The sequence below is a fragment of the Aotus nancymaae genome, unplaced genomic scaffold (assembly GCF_030222135.1).
Source record: "Aotus nancymaae isolate 86718 unplaced genomic scaffold, 86718_ANA_hifiasm-v0.15.2.pri h1tg000004l, whole genome shotgun sequence".
NCBI classification, from domain to species: domain Eukaryota; kingdom Metazoa; phylum Chordata; class Mammalia; order Primates; family Aotidae; genus Aotus; species Aotus nancymaae.
Genome location: NW_026988415.1, coordinates 481,211 through 492,671, shown reverse-complemented (window position 1 = coordinate 492,671; position 11,461 = coordinate 481,211). Strand labels below are relative to the sequence as shown.

At 47.0% G+C, this 11,461-nt stretch overlaps 1 pseudogene; it reads right to left on the bottom strand.

Annotated features, from left to right (window-relative positions):
- Positions 1-9,648: 9,648 nt before the first annotated feature.
- On the bottom strand, positions 9,649-10,833 carry LOC105734495 (glyceraldehyde-3-phosphate dehydrogenase-like; annotated as a pseudogene).
- Between the last annotated feature and the right edge of the window lie 628 nt (positions 10,834-11,461).

Below are 11,461 nucleotides of genomic sequence, written 5' to 3'. Positions count from 1 at the left end.
TACAATTTCCCTGTACTAGAAGAGCTATTTCAACAGCAGGACTTAGAAAAGATCCAACAGAAAAAGAAGCAGAAATGAGACTTGGTGTTTCTCCCCAAAGAGAAACTCTGAGGGGCCTGAGATTTAGAGTTAAAGATTTGTCTTGCTCATAAGATGGAGATCAGCCTGGAAACAGGTATTGGTGTCCATATTGCATTGCAAAAATAATTTCCCAGGAACTGAAAATGATGAAGAATCAGCAAGGAGCAACAAGATGCAGAATTATGCCAAGGAATCTTACTGGCAGCACATTTGATTCAACATCAGTGCCAGTACCAAAACTTTCCACTAGCAGTCTTAGGATCACTGTGGGTAAAGCTGGTAGGTTTCTGAAATTGAAGCTTTTTCCCACCTCATATCTGTCTTTCTCCCTTCCATGTTATCTACAACTTAAAGTTGATGCCTCCTGGATTTTAATGTACTTCGTTCCATTTCACAAACTGACCATTCTTTGGCATGTCACATATGTATATTCAGATTGTAAACTCAATAATGAGATGAGACCTGGTATTACGAGTATGAAGCAGAAGATTGTTGGGCCAAGGGATGTGGAAATGAATGTTAGTGATTTTACGTTGTATCATTTAGGTAACACACAATCGCTATAGGGTAAATCTTCTACTCCATACCAGTCATCTTTCCATTTTCAGTACCAAATGCATGTGTGTAAAATAATCTATCATTAAAGTTCAGTTTTGCAAAAAAAAAAAAAGAAGAAGAAGAAGAAAGAAAGTGGCAGGAGCCTCGAACAGATACCTGAGACCCACCAAAGTGTAAGCCCCCCCTCCTTGTCGCTTCCCTCTGCCCACGGCCCCTGCCTGGCCCACCCCAGCAATCATCATCATCGCTTCAATGTGCTTTTCCAATGATAGGAAGGAAAGTGGCACTGTCGCCTCTTCTCCAAATCTTCCCTGAGGCAAGGGTACCTGAAGAAGTCAGACTAGCCTCCTTGCTTGAAAAAATTGGAGGTGAAGATAATGTGGCAAGACACACACACACACACACACACACACACAGAATGATAGCTTTTTTTTTTTTTTTTTTGAGACAGAGTCTTGCTCTGTCACCAGGTGCCAGGCTGGAGTGCAGTGGCGCGATCTCCACTCACTGCAACCTCCGCCTCCCGGGTTCAAGCAATTCTTCTGCTTCAGCCTCCTGGGTAGCTGGGACTACAGGTGCACGCCACCACGCCCAGCTCATTTTCTTTTTTTTGTATTTTTAGTAGAGATGGGCTTTCACCATGTTGGCCAGGATGGTCTCAATCTCTTGACCTCATGATTCGCCTGCCTCAGCCTCCCAAAGTGCTGGGATTCCAGGCTTGAGCCACCGCGCCCAGCCAGAATGATATCTTTATGAGAGTTCTTGCCACCTGTGGTAACACAGTCTGCCCATCAGGAAGAGGGTACCCAAGGCTGCCCTGGGTTGGGGGAAGTGGGGTCCTGATTTGCTGTTGTGCGTTCCTGAAATTGGGGCACTCTGCCCTTCCCTGCCTCAGCCCCGCACCCAGAAGGTTTCATTTGTCCCAGAGTTACCTGACCTGGTCTGAAAGGAGCTCAGGATCGGCCTTCATGGGGCTGTTGATTTAGGCACAAGGCTTTCCAAATCCCAGAATACAGGAGGCTTTTACCTACCCTGCCCCCATCTGCCTGGTTTAAGCTCCAGCCCACAGGCCACCTCTACAAGCACAGGCCAGTTATGTTTCTTTGCTTCTAAAGTGGATTTTTCTCCTCTCTCCACCTCTCTTTCCCTGTAGAGCAACAGGTGGAGACTTTCCTATTAGAAGATCTGGGAGCCTTGCCATGACTGCCGAAGCATCTGCTGGTTATCTGTAAATTGAAATCTTCTGGTCACTGAAGATGTGAGGCACGTGGCACAGAGCCTTCTGTGGAAATGCAGCACCACGCTCAATAATGTGGCCCATGGGCAGCAACAAATGAGGAAATGTGTGGCCCTTTCAAAATGTCATGCAGAGCCTTGGCCTGCCCTGCATGCTCCCTGCCTCCTTCTGAGTAGCTGTGGCTGCAAAGCTCCTTTGGGGACAAAGGGAACAGACTTGGCACGCTGGCAACCCTGGCCTGCAGACAGCAATGGGAAGACTCGGCAAAGACCCAGCTACCCCAGGGCCTCATGGGATTTGGATGCAGTCTGTGAGCGAAGGGACAGCACAGAGCAGCTGTGAAGCACTGGGGCTATGGCTCCAGAGCCCCCAGGTTCACACTGTGGAGCCACCACTTGTTAGCTGTGGGACCTTGGGCAGGTCAGCACACCACTTAGCCTCTCTGTGCCTCAGTTTCTCCATCTGCCAAATGGAAATAATATTATTATCTCATAGAGCCAAAAGGTGGAAACCACCCAAATGTCCATCAACAGATGGCTAGATGCACAAAACACGGTCTATGCATATAAAGGAATATTATTCAGCCATTAAAAGGAAGGGAAAACTGACACATGCTACAACTTTGATGAACCTTGAAAACATTATGTTAAGTAAAAGAAACCAGACATGAAAGTCCACACATACACAATTTAATTCATTTGAAAATCCAGAATAGGCAAATCTGTAGAGATAAAAAGTAGATGAATTGTTACGAGGGGCTGTGGCGCTTGGAGGTACAGAGAGTGATAGCTAAAGTGTATGGGGTTTCTTTTAAAGATTATGAAAATGTTCTAAGATTGTGGCAATGGTTGCACAACTCTGTGAATATACTAAAGACCACTGAATTGTACATTTCAAATGGGTGAATTGTACATTTCAAATGGGTGAATTGTATGTTATATGACTTCTATCTCAACAAAACTCTTTTTAAAAAATTGAAAATGTTATGTTGTTTTAAATAAGCTAATCATCAAAAAAAATAAATGTCCTTTCCAATCAAATTACATTTTAAAAGAAGAATCAGTATGTGCAAAACTTGAAGAACAGTGCTCAATAACACTAGCTGTTCTCCTCCCCTCTAACCCTCACCATTAGGTGTGGGGCATGTCGTGCAAGTTCAGGCACTTGGTTCCCCAGTTCTGGGCATGGCCTGGCACTGGCTGGGCTGCAAGGAACAAGGTATCAGATGGGAGCCTTGGCTCAGAGGGAGCCCCTGGTTTGAGGGGCAAAGGTCCACAAGAGAAGAGAAGGCAATGTGGGTCAAGGGAGGTTCATCCGAGCAGCTGGTTTAGAAAACCTTCTCCACATTGGCTAGCATCAAAAACCAAGTTTTCTGTGCACAGATGACCACATTGACCTTTTCCTCTTGCTTCCTTCTCCAGCTTTCCAGGACCACACCGATTTTTGTCTGACCCTGGAAGCAGAACTCTGCAAGGGAAGCTGGAGGCCAATGCCCACCCCTCTCTGCCTCACCATTTTGTTCCCAGTGACCATCTCTACCTGGTGATGCAAGCTGGACCCTTTGCAGTGTGAGATTGTCTCTTGGATAAGAAGAAAAATAGGAATTGAGTAGTTTCTCCCAACTCTGGCCACCAGTGATGTGAAACCTGCCTCCTTAAGCAACAGGTGCATTCCTTCTGGGGTCACCAAGTGCCAAGCAGGGCTGACAGCATGGCCCTTGCTCTTCATCTTCCACTCCCCTCGTCTCTTTCCCAGCTTTCGCCTTCCAGACATGGCCTTCCTAGCACCTTTCCAACGGTCCATCCCCACCATGCCCAGGGACAAGTCCCACCACCCTCATGCTGTTTTCAAATGTGAGTTCACTGCTTTCATTATTGTTCTCTTCTTTTTCTTCTTCACTGGAAAAATTTGTAATTGTAAAGACAAAATGTCCTTCCTTGGGCAAAACGTCCCACTAAAAATTTATTAATGTGTTTTTCTCATTTACATTTCCTTGTGGGTGACATTCTATCCACAACATTCTAGAGGCAATATTCCCTGAAATCTTCCAGAAATAACTAGAAGACTAATAGTTACAGGAAGAACATAACAAAGATAGAATCAGCTTTCGATACCTAAAATAGGATTTGTGTCCACAACCAGAAAACAGTCTTGAAATCTACGCTTTATCTACAGATAAAAGATAAAAGACTTTTCTTCTAAATTCCTTTGGTCCCTGCAGTGGTCAGGTTTATGAGTCACCTGGGCCAGGCACTAGTCCCTGGTGATTCCATCAAACACCGTCTAGGTGTTGCTGATGAGGCATTTTGTAGCTGTGATTGGCATCTACAACCAGTGGACTTGAAATAAAGTGGACTCATCCTCGATGATGTGGGTGGGTCTCACACAATCAACTGAGAGGCCTGAAGAGCAAAGGTTTCCCAGAGAAGAGGCAATTCAACCCCACGACTGCAGGGTCAACTTCTGCCTGAGTCTCCAGCCTGCCGGCCTGTCCTGCAGATTTCAGACTTGTGAGTCCCACAATCGCATAAGCCAGTTTCTTAAAATCTACCTATCTACCCATCTATCTATATATTAATATCTATCTAATCTACAGTTGATTCTATTCTTTTCTTCTGGGGAACCCTGACTGATGAGGTACGATTTGATGCTTCAGTCTTGAGGCTGAGTTTCCAGCCTGCCTGCCTGCAAATATTGAATTTGCCTAGCCAGCAATCACATAAGCCACAATCACATTAGCTATTTCTTGTTTTTTGTATATATTTAACACATGTACACACACACATACATATATACATACATGTGTGTATATGTCTGTGTAATATGTGTGCATGTGTGTATATATATGTCTGTGTGCGTGTGCATATGTGTGTGTGTTTCTCTGGTAGAATTCTGACTGGTACATTTCCCACTATCACATCAAGAAGCAAGCCCACTTAATTATATGTTGGGGTAGCAGAAACTCAGAATAGGATAAAAAAGAGGTGGAAAGCACTCCCTTTCCCTCTGTTCCTCCCATGACGCTTCAGGTGAAAGGAATAGCAGCAAAAGGGAAGAAAAAGGGAGAAGGGAGACAAGTGGGTTTTATCTCCCACCTCTGGATCAGAGTCCCCTGAGGGCCACATGTGGAGGAGGTGCATGTCAGGAAGGTGGTTTCTTCCATCTGAAAGCCTAGGAAAAGCCCTGCTTTTGGCTCGGTGCCATGTCCAGGGCTGTGGGGATGTGAAAACCCAGTGTATTAGTCCGTTCTCACACTGCTATAAAGAAATACCTGAGACTGGGTAATTTATAAAGAAAACAGGTCTAATTGACTCACGGTTCTGCAGGCTCTACAGGAAGCAGAAGCATCTCCCGCTTCTGGGGAGGCCTCAGGAATCTTACAATCATGACGAAAGGGGAAGGGGAAGCAGGCACATCTTACATGACTGGAGCAGGAGCAAGAGAGAGGTGCGGAGGTACTACACACTTTTAAACAACCAGATCTTGTGAGAACTCACTATACAGCACCAACATGTGGGGAGGTGCCAAAACGTTCACGAGAAGTGCGCCCTCGTGGTCCAATCACCTGCCACCAGGCCCCACCTCCAACACTGGGGATAACAATGCAACAGGAGATTTGCGTGGGGACACAGAGCCAGGCCATATCACCCAGAAACGGCTGGGGAGAGGCTGCAGAACCGGGTGTGCAGGGGGAAGCCCCCGGGGAAGCACTGCGCAGAAGGTGTGCACTGACATCCGGGTATGACTTTTAAAAAAACATTTTATTTCTTTTCATTTTTTCAACTTTTATTTTAAATTCAGGGGTACATGTGCAAGTTTGTAACACAGGAAAACTTGTGTAATGGGGGTTTGTTGTACATATAATTTCATCACCCAGGTATTAAGCCTAGTACACATTAGTTATTTTTCCTGATCTTCTCCCTCCTCCTGCCCACCACCCTCTGAAAAGCCCCAGTGTTTGTGGTTCCTCTCTATGTGTCCACGTTTGCTCATCATTTAGCTCCCACTTATAAGTGAGAATATGCGGCATTCGGTTTTCTGTTCCTGTGTTAGTTTGCTGAGAATAATGGCCTCTAGCTACGTCAATGTCCCTGCAGAGAACACAATCTCGTTCTTTTTTATAGCTGCAGAGTATTCCATGATAAGACTTTTAAAAGGATACCATGGAATTGTCAGTCAGCTTGCTTCCCCCAGCAGAGCAGAGACTCCTGAGCAAGAATAGAGCCATCATGGGACATACCGAAGCAACCTTTTTCTTTGCACAGGTGAAGCCTTTCATGGGTGGAAATTTACAATCTCACTTAGATACTTGATATATCACAGCTACCAAACTCAGAGCCTCATGGGCGTATGGTCTTCTTTATTTCTCTTGCTAACACGCAAGGGGCAGTACTATGGTGTCTTTTTCACACCGGAGGGAATTGGCACTCAGAGCAGAGATGCAGATTGGCTTGGCCAAGGTCATGTCACTGATAAAGGTAGAGTAGGCTCCCATCCCCCAACTCTTAACCACTGGGCATTTTACATGTGGAATAGCCAAGGATGACACCCAGATCTTCTGCTCTCCCAGGCATAGGCACTCCTGATCAGGATGCCCACCTCCGGGTGTTGCTCAAGAAGCAGAAGAGATACAGTCACAATAGTGACCACTACTCCCTCATTTAGCAATAAAGGAACTGCAAAATGAAGATGCAGGGCCTCGGCAAGAGGACCTTTACATGATCCATGGCAGCAGAGAGTGCCCCCCCCAACCAAGGGAGAGCAACTTCTGTCCCAGGATGTGCTAAATACCTGGATGGAGAGTAGGCAGAAGCACTGCCAAGTTGTCCACCAAACACACTGTGCTGCTGCCAGCCCTTGGCCAGGTCAGTCTCTGCCTTGCCCTACCCTGAGATGAATGAGTAGCATTGCCAGGCCTGGGTCTTCAGACGCCAGCGCACATCCCACCACAGCCTGCCAGGCCTGCTGTAGGAACAGCATTGCTGGGATCATTGGCGTGGGGCCACCAACACAATTGGAAGGGAGCTGTACAGAAGGCCCACAGTAACTTCAACCTACCATTGGGACAGCCCCAGTTGTCTGCATTCTTGTAGGAGGCTCCACAGGTGGAACAGACAATAAAGTGCAAGGGGGGCTTTACCCAGCCCCAGAAGGCCTATTGGCTCCTTGCTGTTAAATGCCCTGGCTAAGGGCATCCCAGAAGGACAGAAACTAAGCTGGTAATCATGACCAGTGTTGAGGGCACTTTGGCTCCTGTTCTAACCCTAACGGGTAGTTCTGATGGTGCCTGGCACACACCCACACAATCACAGTGCAGTGTGGGGAGCATGCTCACAAATGACAGTAGAGCAGAATTCTGTCGAGATCAGAAGGGTCTGCTGCAAACCCAAATGACAGGCAGCACTAAAACATCAGAAACACTCCAGGAAGTCTCCAGAAATGCTTCTTTAAGAAGCAGATGTCTGATTCTGGACAGGACCCCTCTGTGATTCTTCCAGGTCCCCTTCCTGAATGCCTGGAAGATATGGCGGCCACACGCTCCAAACCACCGAAGAGATCCGTGTTCTGCTGGGATGAAGCTATGATGAGAACAAGGGCCTCAAACACGTGATGTTGTATTTTTCATTTTAATTCATTGCCAACATTTTTAAGCATGTAAAATATCACCTGGAAATTCTGAGTCATTTTGTCTTTGGACTAAAGCATGTTTTCCCCTGAATTGTCTCTTGATTCCAATCCTAGTGCTTGTTGTTTTCTGTGCGCACACCAGGCACTGGGCCATGCATTTTTAATGGATGCCTGGTAAGGGGGAAGGGGAACTTAAGGAGGCCTTGCCCCTCTGCCAGCCTCTTGAAGATCCTCAGAGCAGTTTTTTGATCATGGAGGAGTCCCAGGCTTGGCCTTTCTTAGTTCAGGGAAAGTGAGGGGAGAATCCCACAGAGGCTGACAAAGGCTGCCTGTCTTCAAAACTCTTGATGCACAAAGCTGAGCTGGGCTAGGCTGGGCTCCAGGTCCCAAGACAGAGGCTTATAGGTGCCAGGGACAAGCCACTCAAGGCTTGGGGAGAGGAGAGGAGCAGAGCCTGGGAACCCAGCAGGGGCAGCCCAGGAAGCACTCCGTAGTCTCTCCGGAAGAACCAGAACCGAGCATGCAGCCAACTGCAGGACCCCGAAGTCACATTCTCCCAAACAACATCTTCAAGGCAGAAGTGTTTTAGCTACTTCTTGATATTTTACATCCTTTCTGGTGAACAGAAGCCTTGTGGTGCAGTAGAAAGGCTAGAGACTCTGCGTTTGAATTATAGTTCAGTCCCTTTCTGGCTATGTGATCTTGGGCAACTTACGTGACTTGATCAAGGCTGTCCAACTAGGCAGGACCAATCCAAGAAGGAAATGTTTGAAACCAGTGCTCTTAACCATGATCCTACATTGTCAAGCAGTGACACCAGGCTGCCGTGAATGTCCAGTATCCAATTAATTGTGGAGAAGGAAGTACTTCTTACACTACATGCGCAGGTCTGGGCTCCTCCCTGGCAAGTATCATCTCATTTAATCCCTCAACAGATCTCATTTTACAGAGGACACATTGGAGCACAGAGACATTAGGCGACTTGGCAAGGTCATATAGCTGAAAAGGAACAGAGCTTGACTCAAAACTGGGTCTATCTGGCTCCAGAGCCTATAAGGCAATAATGATAGAGGAGGTAAAGATACATTCTGTAGGTTTCAGCAAACATTTGTTCATTTGGTCATTCATTCATTCATTCATCAGAAAAATGAGATTATGGAATCAAAAAAGTGTGAGTGCCTACTCTATTCCAGGAGCAGAGAACAGGCCCCTGGAGGTCTCAAGACAGAAGAGGAAAGGAGAAAGAAGGTGATCTCACAAATACCTTGACAGAAACAAGGAGATGGGGTTCAGAGATTTCCATAAGACAAGAAATTGCTGGCCAGACCTCTCTCTGTGGAAGCAACGCAGAGGCCTAGAGAGAAGCTGGTGATACTGGGCACTGTTATCTTCCTGATCCCAAGTCCTCAAGAATAAGCTGATAGCAGTGACAGCAAGCTCATCCCCAATCCCCTTGGGAAATAGAATCCAATATCCCTCATAAATCTACCATTAAGTCACCCAAAAGATGAAGTCTGTGGTGCTAGGGTGGGGCTCCCAGGGGTAGGTCTGAGATGCTCTGTGAACCAGGCTTTTCATGGAGAGTGGGATAATCAGACCCTCCTGGCCCTCTTTCCTGGCCTCATTATGTAGAGTTAACAGTTCTAACAGAAAGGGGAACAACCCAGAGAGCTGATCCAGGTTAAAAGTAACAACAGAAATGGAAGAAAAGCAGGTATAATCTTCCCAAGGGTAGAGTGTAGCCCATATCTTTAGGCAGAGTTGTCTGTCTAAGATGCTCTTCACTACCTTTCTTTTCTTTCAATTTGATGGTAATAGACTCAGATGTTTAAAATATAGGTATTACGTAGTGTGTGTGCACATATACTTCTGTGTCTGTACTTAGGTCTGTGTGATTATGTGTACATGTAAAATTCCAGGACATTGTATAAAACCACATGTAATAAATAGTGAGTGCCTATTTTGGGCCAGGTCAGTACCAATATGTAGTAGGTGCTGGAGTAACATTGTAGCCTCAGCCCTCGTGGAGGTGATAGTCTGCTGAGGAGATAGGCATTAAACAAAACCCTCCTCAGAATAAGCTTGACAGTACAAATTTTTTTTTTTTTTTTTTTTTTTGGCTGAGCACAGGGGACTTCATTGATGGTACACGACAAGGTGGGGCTCCCTAGGCCCCTCCCTCTTCAAGGGGTCTGCATGGAAACTGTGAGGAGGAACAATTCAGTGTGGTGGGGGACTCAGTGTGGTAGGGACTCCCCAACAGTGAGGGCCTCTCTTCCTCTCGTGCTCTCGCTGGGGCTGGTGGTCCAGGGGTCTTACTCCTTGGAGGCCATGTGGGACATGAGGTCCACCACCCTGTTGCTGTAGCCAAATTCATTGTCATACCAGGAAATGAGCTTGACGAAGTGGTCGTTGAGGGCAATGCCAGCCCCAGCATCGAAGGTGGAAGAATGGGTGTCACTGTTGAAGTCAGAGGACACCACCTGGTGTTCAGTGTAGCCCAGGATGCCCTTGAGGGGGCCCTCTGACGCCTGCTTCACCACCTTCTTGATGTCATCATATTTGGCAGGTTTTTCCAGACGGCAGGTCAGGTCCACCACTGACACGTTGGCAGTGAGCTTCCCGTTCAGCTCAGGGATGACCTTGCCCACAGCCTTGGCAGCGCCAGTAGAGGCAGGGATGATGTTCTAGAGAGCCCCACGGCCATCACGCCACAGTTTTCCGGAGGGGCCATCCACGGTCTTCTGGGTGGCAGTGATGGCATGGACAGTGGTCATGAGTCCTTCCACGATACCAAAGTTGTCATAGATGACCTTGGCCAGGGGTGCTAAGCAGTTGCTGGTGCAGGAGGCATTGCTGACTATCTTGAGGCTGTTGTCATACTTCTCATGGTTCACGCCCATCACGAACATGGGGGCATCAGCAGAGGGGGCAGAGATGATGACCCTTTTGGCTCCCCCCTGCAAGTGAGCCCCAGCCTTCTCCATGGTGGTGAAGACGCCAGTGGACTCCACCGCGTACTCAGCGCCAGCATCGCCCCACTTGATTTTGGAGGGATCTCGTTCCTGGAAGATGGTGATGGGATTTCCATTGATGACAAGCTTCCCGTTCTCAGCCTTGACAGTGCCATGGAATTTGCCATGGGTGGAATCATACTGGAACATGTAGACCATGTAGTTGAGGTCAATGAAGGGATCATTGATGGCGACAATATCCACTTTACCAGAGTTAAAAGCAGCCCTGGTGACCAGGCGGCCAATACGACCAAATCCGTTGACTCCGACCTTCACCTTCCCCATGGTGTCTCAGGGATGTGGCTGGCGATGACAGGCAAGCGACGGCTATCTGTGGAACCGGAGGAGCAGAGAGCCGACAGTACAAATTTTAACAGTGCTGCAAAGTTGAAATGAGGATTCTAATCACATACAACAGAGGTACCTGGCCAGTAGGCAGGGGGAGGTCTGAGAAGATTTTCCTGGGGAGACAGACAACTGAGCTATAATCTAAAGGATAAGGAGGAATACTCTAGGAGATGAGGGGGACAAGTGTTTCATAATTCTTTCTGGAACAGCATGTGCAAAGGTCCTGTGGTGGGAAGGACCATGGAGAGTGTAGGAGAGTGAAAGAGGAACAATATGGCTGGAGCAGATAAAGTGAGGTTGAATATGCTGCAAGATGAGGCAGGATTAGATCATGCATGACCTTGCAGACCATGGTAGGAAGTTTGGGTTTTATCATAAGAGTAACTGGAAGCCTCTGAAGGATTTTAAGCAAGAAGGGATTATATAATCGGATTTGCATATGAAAAGTACTATTATCTCTATAGTATAAAAAAAATGGAGGAAGGGGAGCAAAGTTGGAAGAAGAGCTCAGTTAAAGGGCTGTGGCGTAATCCTAGATAAAGGCACTGGTGACTTGGATTTGGAGGATGGAAATGAAGAGAAGTGGATAGATTTG